Below are 12,423 nucleotides of genomic sequence, written 5' to 3' on the forward strand. Positions count from 1 at the left end.
TTATTTAAGAAAGTACTCTGTCGTTGTATTACAAAAACAATTTAGATGAGCCGAAGAAGTTTTGACCTCAACTTCAGACTTATTCTATAGGGGAAAGGGACCAGAGGCTGGCTGACTAGTGGGGTTTTGTAAGATACCTTCTGAAAGGCAGATGCTGCAGATGAGATTTGACAATGGTTGTTTGAGGAGACAGAAAAGAAATAAAAAATGAGAGACTCCCTATGACAATTGATACTCATAAAACTTTGATGTGAACGCCAGTGAATATAGCCATAAAAATAGTTACGACCATGGAGTCCACTGACTGCCCATAAACTCAAGAAACTTGTTCAACTAGATATCAAGGCTCTCATGCTGCATGCAGAGGTTAGACAGCACTATCTCATGACAGTTCCTGTTGGGATGACTCTCAGAGCAGGCCTCTAGGATTAACTACATTGTAGTGTTTGGGGAAAAAATATATTCATTCAACAGAATGACCAGCAAATTCCAGAACATGAAAAATTTCACAAGACAAAGAGTGCACAGCCTTGCCAGTCACTAAGACAGGAAAACTTTTTGGTAATGATCTTTCTACTGTTTGTGAGAATGGCCATCTGCCCACAGCGATTCTGGTTTTTTCCCTCTGGCTGCCCTAAGGACAAAATCTCTGGTGCTTGTATGTTTTCCTTCATCAGTAACCAGGTAAGGAAATGTACCTCAAACCATTGGCTTAACAAAAGGCATGTGACAGAGTGCTATTTACCAGAAACCTTGTAGAAGAGCACTTGTTTTAAACATCATTAATACAATGCGGAGGAAAATCTGGTTGAATTTTCCTGATGTCCTCATATAAAGTTAGTGAGATAGATATAGAAAATGAGATTGAGAGGAACCCAAACCAGTTGACAATCTCTTTCATCCTACCCAGCTCTCACACCGCACCCTTGCCCTCTACGGTTCTGCCACTCTTGAATATGTAATAATTTTCTGTCCTGTGGACTTTGAGAGACAGGGGTTTCCATGCCTTCAACTTCAGACACACACTCCCTTACTGATGAAAAGGGTCTAATCACTGAATGTCAACCAATATGCATCATCATGAGCCCTAAAAGAAAAGCTGGATTCTGGGAAGGAAGAGAACTTGAACATTGAATATGTTCTCATTGTGGCATCTGTCTTAAAGTCTGGGACTCTCCTGGCACCATCCACAATCAGAATGCCTCTGGATTTGTATGAGCAGTTTCCTTTATCATGCTTAACCTTTATGGATAACAGACATGAGGGATAGAATCTGGCAAGCTGAAAGTTCCTCATGAATTTATATCTTAATCAATATCCTTTTGAGGTGAATAGACCTACATGCTATATATAACTTCCTTTGCAATTCAGGCCATCCTTTTAACATCATCATTGAACACTGCAGGTGAAATAATAACTACTACATTAGAAAAAATCATAACAAAATAAAATTTGAAGTATAAACAAGTCATATGGGACAATTGTAGAAATAAGCATCATTCCTTTAATTTCTTTGCAATAGCCCTCATGGTGTCAAAGTTTCCAAAATAATGTTAGTATATGGAGGTGGGTTTCTCACATGTACATGTATAATCTTCAGATGTACATGTCTGTTTGGAGTGCTTCCTGTCAGTGTGATCTTCTCTATCACTTTCCACTTTATTTCTGTGAGGCAAGTTTGACCCCTCGGAAATGAACATGTTTCCACCCTCTACACATATAAACCACGTAAATGCACACAGTCAGCAACTACCTTGTTGCCTGTATTGTTTCTAAACAATCTATGAAGCAATCTCAGGTCTTCATTGTGCTGAATCAAGCACTATTAATTACAGAAAAATCCCTCAGTACATATCAGTATGTCTATTGTTGATACCCCTGTTGAAGTCTTATTTAGGCAGTCACATTGAATTTCATGTGTGTGGCTTCCTGTGATTTCTAGAAGACACAACTCAACAGATCTCCTGGACTCTAGAACCAGAAATCTTTCTGTCATTTCTTCAAAGTTCCCTGAGGCAAAGGAAGTCAGGACAGGAGTTGATGCACAGGCCACTGAAGAGTGCTCCTTGCTGGCTTCTTCATTATAGTTTGTTCAGTCATCTTTCTGTAGACTGCATCACCAGCACAGGGATAGCACCACTACAGTGAACTGGGTACTCCCCTATCAATCACTATTAAAGAAAATGCCCTGAAATCTTGTCTCCAGGTATGAAATTTATGGAGGTATGAAATTCCCTTCTCTCAGATGACTTCAACTTGTGACATGAAATTATTCAGCAGATATTATATATATACATATGTATATATATGTATATATATATATATATATATACATATACAAATACATATCCGCGCAAGTACAACTTGCTGAGGCCATTAAGTGTTGCTTATATTTGCCTATATGTATGACTTCATGACATTTGCCAGGACAATGATTACAAGACTTTGCCATCCCCAAACACAGGACACCTCTTTGGAAGTTCTCTCAGACTGGTGTCAGAGAATAGCAATCTCCTTGCTCCAATTATAATGAGCTTCTTTATGATATTCTCAAGGTAAACTGACACGCAGAGACACTGGTCACCCTGGGTTGTCACTCAATAAATATTCTCTCTCTAAATTAACTAATACCATCTCTGTTTCTGTCTTCATTAGTTTCTAGTCCAGGCCCAAGGATGGTGGGAGTTGACCATAACTCTGTATTTATGCCAAACACAGGTATCAGGATGAGATAGAGGGTTGGAGAGTAGAAAGGCTCAGGTATCCAATGAAACCTTAATTTCAATAGGTTCACAGTGCAGAGACAGTCCATTTGTAGGCATCAATGGCTTCCATTCTCTTAACCTGGCTGTGGTAGATCCGTGATATAAAGTTGTCTGTCCCTGCAAACACAAACACATTTGGCACTATACAGTTTGGGCAGGTTTCATCTATATACATTTAGAAATAAATATTTATTTATATGCATGTATGCATATATTCATGTACCAACAATTAATATAAAAAGACACATGGATTTGAAATAATTCAAAATGAGGAATGTCGAAAATTTAGAGGGAGGATATATTATGATTTCAAAAAATTAAAATAAACAATTGAGAAACCTTTTGTTAAATATATTTATATAACACCATATATTAAAATATTCCCGGTTGTCATATATGTAATGTTTTCGGACAATATATTAGGCAGCATTTTATGCTATACTTTTAAATTTAAAGATATATTTATTTTGTTATATTATGTGTATGAGTGATTGCCTTGGTGCCTGCAGAGGTCAGAGCAGGCCACAGGATCCTATAGCTCTCAAGTTACAGTTTTGTTCTAAAGCTGCCATACCGGAGCTGGGAAACATTTCCAGATCTAAAAAAAAAAAACCCTCTATTTTAAATAAGCTTTCCTTCCTTCCTCCCTTCCTTCCTTCCTTCCTTCCTTCCTTCCTTCCTTCCTCCTTTCCTTCCTTCCTTTCTTCTTTTCTTTCCTTCTAATTTATTTCTTTTAATTTATTTCTCTATATAAGTGTTCTATCAACTTTATGCCAGGAAAGGATATCAGATCCCATTATAGATGATTGTAAATCACCATATGGTTGCTAGGAACTGAACCCATGACCTCTGGAAGAGCAACCAGTGCTCTTAACTTCTGGGCCACCTCTTCAGCCCCAAACAATTCCTCTTAATCCATGACTCAATCTAGAATTTGTTTAAGGCATATTCTTGTAATATTTTCAATTCTAAATAGATTATGAGATATTTTACAAAATTACTCCACTACTTTTAATAATACTTGCAGTTATGAAAGGAAAACTACTTACTAAAATTATTTAAAAAATAAACAAAACAACAACAAAACATAACCTTTTTCCTTTTGTATAGGTCTTTTACAACAGTTCTGAAAGTCAAATATTATGCTGTAAAGAAAGCTTATCAGCAATTTTTCTGTTGTGTGTATTCCAGAAACCATGAGTAAGACATGGTCCAGATCAAATTTTGCTTGCTCTTCACATCTCAATCTAATTAAGAAAATTCCTTATATGCATGGGCAAAACCTGTGTTAATTAACATCGCTCACACTTGTGCTAGGAGTTTTGTTTCATAGATGATTGCTGAAACAAATTAGCAATCAGAAATAACCATCACAGAGGATTGTTGTGGGTGATTTGTACACTGAGTGAAAATGTATTGCTGTGATTGGTGTTATAAAAAGTTGAACAGTCAGTCAATAGCTGGGCAATATAGGAAGAACTTCCAGGCAGAAAGAGAACTTAATGAAGAAGAGAGAATCACAGTGAGACACGGAGATGAAATGAGAGGTGCGAGATGGAAGAGAGGTAATGCCACATGGCAGAATGCAGATTAATATAAATGCGTTAATTTAAATTATCAGAGCTAGGTGAGATAAGCCTAATCTAATAAATTTTCATGTCATGACTTGGGGGCCGGGAATCCAAAGATTTTTTGACAAGGAAGCTTACTGCGGAGGGTGAAATTAGAAATTGAACAAGAATTTAAGAATATATATAGAAGCTCACCTCAAGAAATGATCCTTCTTTGTGGGATTTGTAACAGTGGGAGCATATCTCTGACTCTTTTGCCTGCTCTTGGGACTCTTCTTCCTATTGGGTTGCAATGTGCAATCTCGACATGAGGACTTTTACCTTCTCTTACAATATGTTAGTTTGTCCTGTTTGACAGTCATCACTGTTCTTTTCTGAAGAGAAAACCATAGAGATAGTGGATCAATCTGAGGAAGTGGGGATGTGGAGGGAATCTGGAAAGAAGGAAGGAAAACTATGGTCAGATGTATTGTATAAAAGAACAATCTATTTTCAATAAAAAATTAAAATAAAGATGATGCAAAAATTAAAGCACATACGTGAAAAAGGTGAGTTTACCTGAGTGAACTGAAATACATGTATTATATAAAATTTATTATATAACACAAATGCATATGTATGTATATAATATACAGGTATACATGTAGTGCATGCATCTCTAAATCAGAAGCTCCCATTAGGTGATGAGAGTAGCCATAGTAGAATCACTGTAGGATTTTTAACGAACTACCCTGACTTATGTTACTTATTCCTGAATAACAGAGTCTATCTAAACTATGATGGAAGATCAACACTGGATATTATCTACTGACCTGCATTGTCTCAGTCTCTACATAACACACCGTATAACTGCATACCTTATATTACACACACACACACACACACACACACACACACACACATGCACGCAAGCACAAACACACCCACTTAATTGTAAGTATTACAGCTTGGATGGAAAGATATCCTGTCAGTCAGGAACCATGGAATACCACAAAGTTGTACCATATAACAAAGCTCACCCAAGAGATTTATTGGAAAGGAAAAAATCAAGAGAGTGGCTGTCTCTGATCAGGTGAGAAACAGCATCAAACCGAACAGGATACAGGACTTATACATAGTTTCTTGGGAAATGGGGTGGAACCTTTCAGGATGGAGCTTCCAGTGTGTAGATTGGTGGGATTTCATGTCCAGAGATTGTGCTTTCTATTCTGTAGGGTGGGGGCAAGGGTTCAACAATTAGGGCAGTTTAAAGTATTCTGAGTTACAGGTCCTCAGGAGAGGGGTTTGGCTATTTCTGTGGCTCAAGTGGCTTATATCCCCGCCTTTTATCTATTGTTGATGAATAATGTGAGGCATGGGAAAAGGGATGATGTTATCATTATTTTACTTCCTGTTGAACATGCCATCATGCTTGGCCTGGATGACCTCTTGGATTTTTTTTTCATAATTAACCACTCTAAGGGTGGTCAGCCAGGAGGCAAGTTACAAACTAACCCATAAGAAAGACGACTTCTGGTATATTGTATTTCATTCAGAGTCCTGGTCATAGACTGCCTCAGCTCTGCCACTGAGAAGAGAGAAAGGGAAACCAGAAAGGCTGGAGAGGAAGGGAGTGACTGTGGGTTGAGGCTTGTTAGTGTGATTGAAAATAGTAGACCAATCATCTGGTTTGGGCCTTACATCTAGGAGGAGTTGGATTTCCTCAGATGTATTGTGTGGTCACTTTTATCAACTTTGAATTGAGGTCACATGGCAAAGGTCATCCTGTCCAAACCTAGAAAACATGGCTGTTGGTCACATGGCTACCTCCATCTCAGTGGGTGTGGGCAGCAGCTAACAGTTCAATAAACCACGTGTTTTCATGAAGATTTCCTATGTATAGATTTTTAACTATCAACCCTGGCATTATAAGTTTTAAATTAACCCTTTTGTTGCAAATTTTATAGGGTTTTCATTAGACCAAATATGCTTACAAATCTTGAGGTACAGGAAGTTTGCATAATAGTTTTATAAATCTTGAGATAAGATTTTTATCCTTTGCACAAGTTTAACGAGTTAAACCGAAACCATAAGAGTATGAAGATTAGTAGCAATAGTCCTATTGGGAATAGCCTGTCCCTTTCTCTGTCACACAGCAGATGGCTCACTTGGTATGGGACAGAGATTTTGGAGGAAACCTTTAAACATGTGTGCTTGGGTTTAGAGGAGGGAGAGCCATACTTTAACTATAGAGCCAGATTTTAATTCAAGTGGGATATCATAAAACAACTGTCTCATGCCACTCATTGCTAAGACACCAGAATCCTTGTAAAACTGAATCTAGTAAGCTGACAATAAAGAAGCCTTCAAGATGGGAAATTTTTGAGTCCTGGCTATGGATAAAAAATGCTGCAGGGACTGGGTTGTGGTGGCACACGCCTTTAATCCCAGCACTAGGGAGGCAGAGGTAGGCTGATCTCTGTGAGTTTGAGACCAACCTGGTCTACAGAGAGAGTTACAGGACAGCCTCCAAAGCAATAAAGAAACCCTGCCTCAAAAACAACCAATAACCAAAAAAGCTTCTGCAGGAGGTAGAGAGATGACAGAACACACTAACTAGCTAGTGAAGATTGCCTACAAGGTGTGTGTGCAGCAGCTGGCCGACTCCTTTGCTTTCTCCCCATCTTACTAGATCTCACTCTAGCTCCTACTTTGTAACAAACTTACAGACCCATGTACGGCAAGTTAAAAGACACATATTTACCCAGTGTAAAAAAAAACCAGGCCTACCTATCCAAGAGCATGGGAGATCTTTCCATTTTCTGAGGGCTTCTTTAATTTCTTTCTTTAAAGATTCAAAGTTCTTGCGATACAGGTCTTTCACTTGTTTGGTTAGCGTTACCCCAAGGTATTTTATGTAGTTTGTGGCAATTGCAAAGGGTGGTGTTTCTCTGATTTCTTTTTCAGCCCTTTTATCATCTATATATAGTAGGGCTACTGATTTTTTTGAGTTGATCTTGTAGCCTGCCACTTTGCTGAAGGTGTTAATCAGCTGTAAGAGTTCCCTGGTAGAGTTCTTTGGGTCATTGATGTAAGCTGTCATATCATCTGCAAACAGTGGAAATTTGACCTCTTCCTTCCCAATTTGAATCCCCTTGATCCCCCTTTGTTGTCGTATGGCAATGGCTAGAACTTCAAGTACCATGTTGAAAAGGTATGGAGAGAGTGGACAGCCTTGTTTTGTTCCTGATTTTAGAGGAATTGTCCATTTAGTTTGATGTGGGCTGTTGGTTTACTGTATATAGCTTTTATTATGTTTAAGTATGTTCCTGTTATCCCAGATCTCTCCAAGACCTTTATCATGAAGGGGTGTTGGATTTTCTCAAAGGCTTTTTCAGCGTCTAGTGAGATGGTCATGTGATTAAGGCATCAAGCTCTGTTACAGAGCTATAGTCCTAAAAACAGCTTGGTGTTGGCACAAAAATAGACAGGTAGACCAATGGAATCCAAATGAAAACCCTGATGCTAACCAACACATGTATGAACATCTGATCTTTGACAAAGAAGCTAAAAATATACAATGGAATAAAGAAAGCATCTTCAACAAATGGTGCTGGCATAACTGGAGGCTGGCATGTAGAAGAACGCGGATCGATCCATGTGTATTGCCATGCACAAAACTTAAGTGCAAATGGATGAAAGACCTCAACATAAATCCAGCCACACTGAACCTCATAGAAGAGAAAGTGGGTGGTACCCTTGAAAGAATTGGTACAGGAGACAGCTTCCTGAACATAACACCACTAGCACAGACAGTGAGATCAACAATTAATAAATGGGACCTCCTGAAACTGTGAAGCTTCTGTAAGGCAAAGGACACAGTCAGCAACACAAAAAGGCAGCCCACAGAATGGGAAAAATATTCACTAATCTCACATCAGACAGAGGGTTGATCTCCAAAATTTACAAAGAACACAAGAAGCAAGTCTCCAAAACACCAAAGGATCCAATTAAAAAGTGGGCTGCAGAACTAAATAGAGAGTTTTCAATAGAGGAGTCTAAAATGGCTGAGAGTCACTTGAAAAAGTGCTCAACATCCTTAGCCATCTGGGAAATGCAAATCAAAACAACTCTGAGATACCATCTCACTCCTGTCAGAGTGGCTAAAATCAAAAACACCAATGACAATTTATGCTGGAGAGCATGCGGTGAAAGGGGAACACTCCTGCATTGCTGGTGGGAGTGCCAACTTGTTCAGCCACTCTGGAAATCAGTATGGATATTCCTCAGAAAAATGGGAATAAACTTACCACAAGACCCAGCAACTCTACTCTTAGGCATATATCCAAAAGATGCCCATTCACACAATAAGGATGTCTGTTCCACTATGTTCATAGCAGCATTATTTGTAATAGCCAGAACTTGGAAACAACCTAGATGTCCCTCAACCGAAGAGTGGATACAGAAAATGTGGTATATTTACACACTGGAGTACTATTCAGCAGAAAAAACAACGGAATCCTGAGATTTGCAGGCAAATGGATGACACTAGAAGAAACCATCCTCAGTGAGGTAACACAGTCACAAAAAGAGAAACATGACATGTACTCTCTCATATATGGATTTTAGACATAGATCTGGGGAGTGCCAGCCTACAATCCCATGGCCAGAGAGTCTGGGAAACAGAAACTTCATTCAGTGGCTGATGGAAGAAGAGGCACACTCACAAGGCTAAGCACTGAGCTGAACTCAAGAAAGCCAGTAACAGAGAGGGAGGACTGATGACAAAAGGGATTAAGACTGGGCTGTTTAACCCCCAGAAACAGCTGACCTGACAAGGGTTAACTCTTGAATCCCAGGCATCAGCCTGGGAATCCAGCATGGGACTGATCAAGACCCCCTGAATGTGGGTGTCAGTGAGGATGCCTAGGTGATCTACTGAGCCTTGGGCAGTAGATCAGTATTCATCCTGAGTATACACATGGACTTTGGACTCCCATCCATCAATGTGAGATGCACTCTCACCCTGAACTCTTGGGGGAGGGTCTAGGCCCTGCCCTGGGTGAAATGACAAACTATGGACACCCTCATGGAGGGCCTCACCCTCTCTGGGAAAATGAGGGGATAATGCAGGGGTTGGGCAGAGTGCACAGGAGGAGGGGAGGGGAAGGGAGAGGTACCTGGAACTGACTTGTTAAGCAACCTTGTTTCTAACCGAAATTTAAACTTAAAAATAAATAATAATAATAAAAACAGGCCTTGGAGTCGAGAAATATGGAATAGAGCATCTCTGTCCATTTCTCCATCACACAAAGTATTTACAAAGGTCTCTAATAAAATAAGAATCTAAAGTGCTGTTAAGTGACCCTTTGGATAAAATATCTAAGGAGTAATGAAGCCAAATTTGATTGCAAAGGCAAATACATTTAGGGCCCTTCAGGTCAGGTGTCGTGTGGAGAGTCTGGAAGAAGACTGGTTTGGCCTAAGGAAACTGCAGGATTGCAGTCCAAAGGGGATGGGATAGGGTCAGATGAAAAGGGTCAGCTGTAGTCCCAAAAACTGCTGGTAGAGGTACCTTCCTATCCAGGAGTACAGAAGTGGTGCTGGAGCCTCAGTGGTCACTTCCTCAGACCCAGGCAAACCTTTACATTGACCAAAGGAAAACTTACTTAATTGTTGCTGGTGGATGGAGCGCTGAGCCATCGGTCAGCCAGAAGGTGAGTCTGTTGCACGTGGACTGGAGATGAGGGATAGGGTCCCAGTGGAGCTTAGACCATGAGGGGAAATGCAGGCACTAGGAGAGCCTATTTGAGTCATTACACCAAATATAAGCCCTACAGCCCAGTTGGAAAGGTTTCCTTGCAGCCAGGAGCCTAGGAATACCACCATACAGTCAAACCTCACAACAAACCTCACACAAGAGATTCGTTGGATGAACTAAAAACCAAGAGAGTGGATGTCTCTGCTCTGGTGAGAAACAGCAGCAAACTGAACAGGATACAGGACTTATATACAATTTCTAGGGAAGAGAGTGGAAGTTTTTAGGATGGACCATTCCAGGGTGGAGATTGGTGAGATTTCACATCCAGGGACTACTAGGCTTTTTACTCTGAGGGTGCTGGCAGTATGCAGCAGTTAGGGCAGTTAGAGCATGGGCAGTTCGAGCATTCTCTGTGTGGAACCTGACAGTTAGAGGTCCTCGGCGGAGATGCCTGGCCATTAGTATGCTTCAAGGGGTTTACACACACCATACATAAAAGTGAAGAAAATATTTACTATTTCTCTGTTTAGGAAATTAGCCCTTTTTCATCAACATGGGGGAATGTCTGATTTGTTCATTGTCTGCTTAGAAAAGTTTCCTAAGGATAATAATAAGATACTGCATTCCTAGAGAAAATCTATAGTAAAGAATTTGTTATCAGTATGTGTGCTGCATGTATTATAGTACTTGGGATAAGATACCTCACAAAAGCAATTTAGGAAGGGAGGACTATTTGGTTCAAAGTTCAAAGTTATAGTTAATGCCTGTTATGATAGGAAAGTCTTGGCAGCTTTGAATGGCTATGTTACAAAGGCGGGTATGGAACAGAGAAATGAATATTTTGTTTAGATAAGTTTCTCCATTTAGTTAGTATGAGACCCTAACCCCTGAAATGGCATCTCCCACATATCTTCTGACTTTAGTTCATCCAATCTAACGATCCCTCATAATCATGGAGAGCAGCCAAGCAAAGACAATGTCATTTTACCAAACTGGTCCTCTGTTTGGTTTAACCTATACACAAAACACTAAAAGCTCTGAAAATAACAACATAGTACATAGTACCCCATATACATCAAGACCCCCACACACACACATCTGAGAACAAAGGAATGTAATTTTCTTCCCCTCAGTGGCCATCAAACTGAAACACTGTTCCAGTTTTCAACAACATTGGAATTAAAATAGTAATTGAATTTTTGTACTGGTTCAAGGTTTGCCTCAGAATATAATTTACTGGAATATAGGAAGCCTTGGGATTTGTCCTCTTGCATGCATATACTGCAAATAAACACAAATACTCATAAAAATGTTAGAGCATAAAATGTTTATAACTACAAACAGGCTCTAAGAAATGGTTTCCTTATATGTAGGACATATTGAAGTGTCTAAGGATAAAAACCTTGGTCAAGGCAAAAGATCATCTTCAGAAGGTATGCAGGTGCACAGAGAAAGATGATGTCACAGAAAATGGTAAATAAAAAGGGAGGAAAATGTTCCTAACAGGTAAATGCTGTAAAGAGAACAAGTGATTCTTTGCATTTTTCTTGCTTTTGACTATTTTTACATTTATTTTCTTATAAAGATAGAATATTTCAAAGTTTCAAAATGTCATTTATAAAACCACAAAAATGTCTAGTTAATTGACAAACGTGTTTGATCCCAGTAAAAAGAATCATTTCAGAAAATAACTTTATGAATTTCCTCTAAGTTGATGGACATTTGACATGATTTTTTTCCTGTTAGGCACTATGTTCAAAACTGTTGATTCTAGTTTGACACACTGACGTCTTTGCTTAAGTTGTCATATTCCCCTGCTTTGTATTCAAATGTCAATAACCTATCTTGTACTTCATCAATTGCACAGAAAAAATTCCCTAAGTATTCTAGTTAGATTGTTGTGTTTATCAACTTCATGTTCATTTTATAATTTCTATACTTTTCCTATAAATATGAAAACCCTGAATCATCTTCATCAGCTTATATTGACTTGATACTCAATCAAGTACTTACTGTTATTTGCTTTGAGTAAATGGACTCATGTGACAGCTGAATCTGTCATCTGACTTTCACCAACAAACACCCTGTTCATACATACAGACAGACACAGACACATGCACAGAATAAGTGAAATACTTTAGCACTATTATCATTACTATTTAATTTTTGATATTATAATATAATTACATTTCTGCTTTTTCTTTTCTCCTTTCAAACCCTCCCATAAACCCCTCCTTGATTTCTTGCAAATTAATGGCATTTCTTTTAATTAATTGGTATTGCACACACATGTGTAAGTATATAAACATATATACACTATGTTGATCCTACCTATTCAAGAGGATGG

At 38.9% G+C, this 12,423-nt stretch overlaps 1 long non-coding RNA gene across 1 annotated transcript; it reads right to left on the reverse strand.

Moving 5' to 3' along the window:
* Positions 1 to 1,481: 1,481 nt before the first annotated feature.
* On the reverse strand, positions 1,482 to 10,424 carry LOC121142195. The gene is made up of 3 exons (XR_005879175.1): positions 9,985 to 10,424; positions 4,532 to 4,710; positions 1,482 to 2,882 (listed from the first exon to the last, which is right to left on the reverse strand). It is a non-coding gene; the product is annotated as an uncharacterized LOC121142195 (long non-coding RNA).
* Between the last annotated feature and the right edge of the window lie 1,999 nt (positions 10,425 to 12,423).

The sequence above is a fragment of the Mesocricetus auratus genome, unplaced genomic scaffold (genome assembly GCF_017639785.1).
Source record: "Mesocricetus auratus isolate SY011 unplaced genomic scaffold, BCM_Maur_2.0 Super-Scaffold_100009, whole genome shotgun sequence".
In the NCBI taxonomy this organism is placed as follows: domain Eukaryota; kingdom Metazoa; phylum Chordata; class Mammalia; order Rodentia; family Cricetidae; genus Mesocricetus; species Mesocricetus auratus.